Raw genomic sequence first — 8,566 nt, 5'->3', positions numbered from 1 at the left:
GTGACATCACCCTGAGCGCACAACGTGATGATGTTAAAGACCGACGCCTCGGCTTTCTGCTGCAAAAAGAATGAAAGCTCAAGGTATTATAGTCGGCCGTCAGCAGGAGGTCGGCTTTTAGAGGCACTGTAGTTTCTGCTGTATGAAAGGAGAGGGTGAAGCGAGGGAGCTGTGATGTGCAATTACATGACAAAACAGGTGTCAAGACCACGCCCCCACCTGTCCTTTGCAGGTGTATCTGATGTATATTTTATTTGCTGAGAGGAAGGGAGCGAGCGGAACTGAGTGGTGTAATTACACTTTAATAACCAGAGTCTGTAATTAAATCTAAATTTACCACAGAAATATAATTACTACTATAACTGTGTTACGATCAGCAGCTGTAACAGTGTCAGATTGTTCTCTGATGTAAATGTAAAATGTTTTTGACCAAATAAGAATAAGTGTCACCCATCGGTTTGTGGAGAACCGGTCTGACGCCTCAAAAATCGGCTTTCTTGCCGCAGCCATGACAGTTAGACGGTATCAGGAAACAATGGCGGGTCGCCTGGTCGCACAGGATGTAGTATTCTGGATAAACAGTTAAATATGTTTGTGAACAGATTAGAGGAGAGAAATAGTCAACAACAGAATCTGAATCCATATCTGATCAGCACTGTTTGACAGTTTGATCTGACGGAGATATCCCCCCCACTGACAGGAGCCCTGATCCGCAGATAATCAGCGTTATTCACTGTCAGTCCTCACTGTGTTCGGGTTGATCACTATGTATACTGTCAATGGTTTTGACAGGAAGTTATGATGAAATGCAGTTTTCTTTAAAGTGATAATTACGTTCAGGTTGCTTCAGAAGATCTCTGAGGTACAAAGAGCAGAACAGAGAGAGAGAGTAAACGAGGCTCAGAGAGCAAACACTTCACCTTCAAACACCACTTACTCACAAGTACATAATTACACTGACGCACACGCACATTACAAATGAACACCCACAGATTATTGACTAATGTCAGATAAATTAAGGGTTCATTAGATTATTATCACCTGTTTAATCTGCAAAGGGCAGAGTGTCCACCCCCGGCTGGTAAAACAGGAGAAAGACCAGCTTTTGTGTTTGTAGTCTGCAGGAACAGAAGAGCTGAAAGTAAAGCCGAGGACATCAGTGTCGTTTATTCCTGCTGTGACGGGACAAAATGTCTGCTGCCTGTTTATGTTGACCACTCAGGTTTTAGTCATAAATCAAGTCATTAAGTCATTCATTGACTGTTACTCTGCTGCCACATTTCCTGGTACTTCTTCACAGACAGTTTGTCCCGTCTTTCTCTCAACTCAACGCTGCAGATGATTTAAAACTTTACAATAAAAACCAACATTTGGTTTGACAGCAACAAGCTAATCCCCTCTGAAACATAAAATCCCCTCAGACTAAAACACTTCACAACATTTCCATTTGGATGCCAGGAAGGGCTTTCTGAGCTTAATGTAACAATAACAGCAAACTTCTGGACACTTATAATCTCCCATCTCCGTGATGACGGTACATGAAACATGTTTGTTAATGCCTTTATAATTATTTTCCCTCAGCTCAGAAAGAAACAGACTGATGGAGTCTTACATGGAAATGCAATTTAAACTTAGAGAGTGAGTGACATCTTAGAGGATGAAACGTTTCACAAACATGAGCTTAATGCACAAAAGCTCACATTTATTTTTGTAGTTTTGATGACTCTAACGTGCACCAGAGATTTAAGAGAGAGTCGACAGTGATGTCTGTCTTGTTTTGTCTTTGTCTCGTGTATCTCAACTGAAACATTCATTGTTGTAAACTGTTTGGTAAAGGACAGACAGGTGATTGGATGAACCATGAGGTCCAGCTCACTACTGCCTTAAGAGAGGTGAGTGTGATTACTCAATGAGTACCAGCTGAGATCATCAGCTCACCTGGCGCTGCTCTCACAAGCCTTCCCTACACCTCGCTCTCTCCTGTGGCTGATTGTAAACCACACCCACCTCCACAGCAGTCAAACTCTTACTGAATCCAGTCGGGAGAAGACCGAAAACATCTTTTCCATCTGCGGGAAACTTTAACTGAAGTTGGATTTCCAAAGAGAAGAAGAAGTAAAAGAACCTCACTGACCCCGACCTCAAAATCCAAGATGGCTGCTCCATCTGTAAAAAAACGAGTAATATTCTGTTTGTTAGCACTACACACGGTATTGTCACACAGCGTAATGCCTTGTTATGAACTTGTACTGCTAACGACAGCTAATGGCTGGAGATTGGTTTTCCGACCTGTCATAATGGATCAAGCTCAGGTGTGATGTCATTTCCAGCTCCGACTTCCAAGTAAATGAAAAGCAGCATTATTATTTACACTCTGTGTTTGTCGTAGATCTTCCCGAGGAGCTCTCGAAGTGAGCGATGAGTTTTGGGGAACTAACGAATCCCTTTGAAGATTTACTGTTTCCTGAGTTTTAGCAGATTTAAAATCAAGTGACGTCTTCAGGGTGATAAATGTGATAAAAACCGGGTGATGAGAATTAATCAGGAGTGAACTGAACATCATGAATAACTGATGATGTCGCACAGAGTTGAAGGTTTGGGCTGTTCCTGGGGGCACTGCTGCCTGCCGATGATGATGATGATTGATGGTGAAGAGGGGAGGAAGTGCAGAAGGACCCACGAGAATGGCGCTTTCAAAGAAACACGTGATGAGAAAGTGGGTGCTGATGTTTCGGTGACGTGAGTTGAATCAGCAACAAACTGAAATTCAGGTGAGATCCAGACACTCCTGCCCCGCAGTAACTGACCTCCGCCCACCAGCATATATATACAGTGTACTGCCCCCGATTTCCACTCCTTCCCGAGAGACTGTCCACTGTGCTTACCCTCCTCACCCCGTTTGTCCTGTATGTTCATTCCTGCCCCTCAGACCCCTCTGTGGATACGTTTGCCTTGTTTTGACCATAAAAGTTGTCAAACATTTGAAAATATAAAGCTGAAATGAACCTCATGTCTATACACCGACTCTGAAACATTCATTGGTCTTTCAAGTTGCTAGAACAAGAGTCTGCAGCAACAAATAGAATAATAAAGCACATCAGAGAGCGAGGTCTCTGCGTAAGGATTCAGTCGGTGGGTTGATTAATGTAACGCATACAAAAAATACGGACTCAGTGGGCAAAGAAAGTACAAGTGTGCCTGAATTTATACTCTTTAGAAAAGCCAAGAAGAGGATTTTTTTTAATTACCAGGTCATCAACTTGTCATATCGGTCTACTCTGAATGTGTTTTCATTTCATTTTCTGTCACCAGCAGCCAGATTTCTTTAGTTGCAATTTCACTATATGCAGATTAGTACCTGCGTTAGAAGGAGTTAACAGTAATGAAGGCGGGGGGCAACAAAGGGCGAGAGTGGACGGGGCCGCAGTGGACGCTGGACGCCGAGAGGACGAACAGTCTGTAATGCAAATGGAATTAGACCTGAATGGTTATTGTCTCATTTCTTTCGGGCCATTAGGGTTAATAACACTCAATCTGCATAATACATGAGCGGTTCTCTGGCAGCACATATCTCTGAGGCAAAGAACGGAGGAGGCAGTTAACATTTTCAATTATCTGACTCATTATCATCAATAATTAACGGGGTGGTGAGCGTTCGGTTGGGCATGAAAATAAGCTGCTCACAGTAAACCAGAAAGAGGTCATTTTAGATTTGTATTACACTTTTGCCCATTAGAGGGCAGCAGAATGTGCTTATGAATACTTTATTGTCTCTGTTGTGGAAAGCACATGAGATCACAGGGGAAAAAAACTGCGATGAAGTTCCACTTTCAACGGGAAACCGTCACGAGCAACGATAAATAACAAAACAGGAAGTGTGATGAGGTGGTGAAGCCGTGTTGGATCATGGGAGTTGTTGTCTTCACCACCATTGGTGTCATTGCAGTCAGCTTCTCCCGGTTAGGTTTCCTTCAGTGTTCATGGTTCAGGAGGTTTCTACCATCTTTGTGTGACAGCTCCTGGAAACGTTACAGATTATAACTTTTACTAATCATAACTCGTATTCTCGTCTGTTTCTGAGTCTTGTTGTGTTAGTTTGTGACTTTCCTGCTCAGAATTTAAACATCGGGTGAAATGAAGAAGAGTTGAAGAAGAGTTTCAGGCAAACACAGCACATGGTTCAGAAAATGGCCCCTGAGAGACCGCTCAGCTGGTCAGTGATGAATGAATGGAGGAGGCAGAGTGGGGGGGTCCAACAGCTAACAGCTAACAGTGGCTACGTGTTCCTACAGAGACACCTGGAGGGAAACCTCAGACATTCCTGATTATAACAGCTACACATCCATCTATGCAACAAACAGCACGTTTATTAAAGTTTGTTTTATAAAAACATTGAATGTCGTAGTTTATTCTGTAAAACAGTGGGACAGTGTCTGTGGTGAGTTCACTGTCTGTAATAAGAGTGGGACAGTGTCTGTGGTGAGTTCACTGTCTGTAATAACAGTGGGACAGTGTCTGTGGTGAGTTCACCGTCTGTAATAACAGTGGGACAGTGTCTGTGGTGAGTTCACCGTCTGTAATAACAGTGGGACAGTGTCTGTGGTGAGTTCACCGTCTGTAATAACAGTGGGACAGTGTCTGTGGTGAGTTCACCGTCTGTAATAACAGTGGGAAGATAGAGCATCTGTGGTTTAATTATCAGAACTTCTTTGTATTTATAGTTAATCTCATATCTCATAAAAAGACGCTGGAGTTCAACATCCCTTTCATTGACTTTAAAGCTCTGAAGATTCAAACACAACATAATCTCTCTTCAGAAGGGAATTACAAATTAAATTTCAGGTTGAGTGAATTACTGTAACAATCAAGGTTTGTCGTTCCTGTTTTTGTACTCCAGTTATTACAGACAGCACACTGCAGCCAGTTTCACCAGAGTTAGATTAACTTAAATGTATATAAATGTAGGATATACTGAATATCCGACACCTACACACTCGTATTTCATCATCTTGATGGGATCCGTTTTCCTGCAGATGTCACCCACCCACTCTCAGCAAACACGGCTTCTCTTAACCAACAAAAGTTCATGTTTTCATTATTAAAAAACAAAAAACACCTCCTCAGACCTGCTTTTAGAAAGCAATGTTCACTTCTTCTGACCACGACTCGGTGATGTGTTTACCCCAAAGCAGACACAGTGAGAGGTTTACTGTCAGCTGCTGGAAGAATTATTCCATGTGGGCTTTACGAGACAGAAAGCAACAACAGCAGCAGCAGCAGCGGTGGTATTTTTTATTTCCCTCTGAAGGGGCCTGCGGGGCTTTTGTATCACAGGAGATCAGAGATGGAAAGAGAACAGAGGTATCGATGAAAAATGTGTCCGGGGGGGGGACTCAGGGTTTCCTTGTCCATTTGGCATGCATGGACGGGTAGAGAGAGAGAGAGAGTGTGTGGGTGGATGAGATGCAGAGAGGAGAAGAGGAGGAGGGAGGAGGAGGAGGAGGAGGAGGAGGAGGAGGATGGACAGTTTTTTTTTTTTTTTTTTTTTTTAACGAGGGGTTCCTTCACCCCAGGGACACCTATCTGTCTGTCCACGGGAGGGAAGGAGAAGAGGAGGAACAAAAGGTTGACGAGGGGGAAAAATGAAGGAGGGAAAGGAGGGATGGGGGGGTCAGATCATCTACACCCTTTCCTGGAAAGGAGGAGTAAAAAAGAAAAATAAACAGCTTTGCATGGATGTGTGATTGTATAGCCTATGTGAGCTGGATGCACACATGTATCATTAGGCGTCATTAACCACAAATTATACAGAGAGGAAGAGAGAGACAGATGCTGCTGTTGGCACATTATTTTCCTCCAGTCCCCCCCCCCAAACCAACCACCCTGCAATCTGCAGGAAGAAGGGAGAGAAGGAGGGAGAGAGAGTGAGGGAGAGTTAATCTAATACATGTGTAGTGTGATTAAAGAAAGAGCTTCATTGCTGTTGACATTTCAGATGAATGTGAGGCTTCAGCGAGAGGATATTAAACACACAGAAACAGCAAAAAGCAGGAGAAGGAGGAGAAAGGGTTAACAGTCCAAATCTATCAGAGGGAGATCTCTCTCTCTCTCCTCCCCCCCTACCTCTCTCGACCACTCGGCTGCTCTCCTCCTCTCTCTCTCTCACCACCTGTTAGTGCGGACCCCTTGCGCACTGACATCCACCTGTTTGTGTAGGAATCTGCTCCACTCACACAATCAAAGGTAGGAACAATTAATACTTTCATTCTGTTTCTCTTCACGCTTTTTCTAAAAATTTTCTTTGCTTTTTTTTTGTGTTTTATCCTCCCTGCGTACTCCACCTCTCCTCTCATCTGTTTCTCTTTTCACATCCAGTATGTGGACAATACAGTTTTTTTACTTGCCTGAATTTGGGTGTTTTTATTCCATTTTCATACTTCCAGCACATGATGTGGAAGCTCTGTTATAGTTAGATTTTAGATTTTCATCCAAAACATGAAAAAACTAACAAATGAAACAAAAAAGTAAAGAAAACAAAGATCTTAGCTCTTCTACTGTAGCTTTTTAAAAGAAATACACTTTAAATTGTTCATTTGGGAGAGTTTCAGTTTTAATAATAATCTTATTGAGTTTGATTGCAGTTATTTTCAGTCAAAATAATTTCATGTAATATAATGATCTGATAAAATGTGATGCATTGCTTGATTTATTTATTTAATGTCTTTTACAGTACTTAAAGTACAGTCCATTGAATGTTTCCAGTCAGTTGAAGTGTGAAGCTGCAGTGTGAGGTTTTAACCACTAGGGGTTGCTTTTTATAATTTTCCAGAAAAACACATGAAGAACATTTGGTCAGGAATTTCAGATCTTAATATTTTTTTGATACACATATATTCTGGACTGTTGCAATACTTAAAATATAGATTCATTAAGAAACATAATTACTTAATTTTGTCCGGTATTCCCACTGTGCATTATGCAGACTGGTATATGAAGGTATATGCAGCATTTTTCAGTCAGCATCAGTATTTCTAAATCTTCTCACATCTTTCACTAGTTTTCAAGCGGTGACATGAAGTCAGTAAACTGTGTTTCTCAAACACCCCTAGGGGGACTTTGGAGTACTGCAGTACTATAAAAAAAATATATACTTAAAAAACATCAGTAATGCACAATTCCTAAAATAATTTCAATAAAAGATTTTAATGTAAGTTGCATGAACCACATTTTATATTCAATGTTAATATTTTCAATGCAATCATTAACAAACAAGCTCATGTTTCTCACTAAATTATAAGAACAACTTGTGAACAAAGTGTTTTCCAGTTATTACGTGATGTGTTTCAGTGATGGATTCTGAACATTTGAGATGACGATGGTGCAGCAGGGTTCTACCTCTTTATTTGGGCTTTTTTATTTTCTACCAAAAATGTTTTGCGCTCGTCAGTGGGAACTTTTGGGGGACATTTGCAAAATTACGCAAATTGCATAATTGTGTAGTTTTCTCTCCTGTGACTAATGTTGATTTCATAATTATCTTTACTGCCTGAAGTCAAGCAGCAGAAGTAACAATGTGAAAATACAACGCGCTCAATCCTGTTGGCCAACACAGGATTTTTATCTTTTACCGGACGGCCGCTTTCAAAAGATTGGGACATAAATTAAAAGTATCACCACTCCTCCATGTTCCACTACACCACTGGGTTGGTCTACAACTTTATGGCCAGAATGAAAAACAACAGAGAGAATAGTTACTGCAGCTTTGAGTACATTGTTGTGGTTCTTTAAGGGATTATTCCTCAATCTAGAAACTGCTCCAAAGTCTCCTCCCAGTTGAGAGAAAGTAGATTAAACAGTAGCTTCAATAATTAAAATGAACTCCTCCTCGACCGGTTTCATTATTATAATACTTCTCATGTTTCAGTGCATCAGCTACAATAATCCAATCATAAAATATACAATATTGCAACACTTGCAACAATCCATTCTGTATAATGAGTTTATCATTTATCTTTTCATTTCAATTAAAAAAATTAATTTAAATTCTGTTTCTTCAAACTGTCCAGACATTTTTACAACATGAGTTGAGAAAATCTTCCAGGTTTTAGCTTCGTGGATGGTTTTATTTTAAGGTTTTTAATTGTCTAAACCAAAAAAATCCTAAAACATAAAACTAACCATATGGGAGATACATGGTTTTGAAAAGGTTGAAAGTCTTCGTATATTTCCTACTTGCAGTAGATTTTTCTTATAATGTCGTTACATTGTTTTACATGTATGATGCTCATGGATGTTCACAGCCCAGAGTTAATCCACAGAAGATTATAGTTCATCCATACGTCTCTCTGGTTTCTTTTGCAATGCGTGTCGTTTCAGTTTCAGCTCGATTGATCTTGAATATTAGCAGCTGGAAGAAATATTCAAATCCTTTAAGCAGCAACAAGGAACTGTCATTTTGTGTTGATTCTGGCGCATCCTGTGGACTAAAGCGGTAGTGTTTATAACCCCTTGTTTCACTGATTTCATTCTACTACACAGATGATGATGTTTGCTTATGTCGGTCATT

The 8,566-nt window shown here is 40.8% G+C and overlaps 1 protein-coding gene across 1 annotated transcript in view; it reads left to right on the top strand.

The window, feature by feature from the left end:
• The first annotated feature begins 5,929 nt into the window (after positions 1-5,929).
• The window catches only part of doc2a (double C2-like domains, alpha), a 58,560-nt gene continuing 55,923 nt past the window's right edge, over positions 5,930-8,566 (top strand). The window contains exon 1 of the mRNA XM_051388815.1: positions 5,930-6,243. The gene's annotated coding sequence lies outside the window, so the exon portion shown is untranslated. The remainder of the gene's footprint in view (positions 6,244-8,566) is intronic.

This window comes from Dicentrarchus labrax, unplaced genomic scaffold, assembly GCF_905237075.1.
Source record: "Dicentrarchus labrax unplaced genomic scaffold, dlabrax2021, whole genome shotgun sequence".
Taxonomy (NCBI): Eukaryota; Metazoa; Chordata; class Actinopteri; family Moronidae; genus Dicentrarchus; species Dicentrarchus labrax.
Note: the sequence above shows the minus strand (reverse complement) of the source record. Positions and strands in the feature narration are given on the sequence as shown.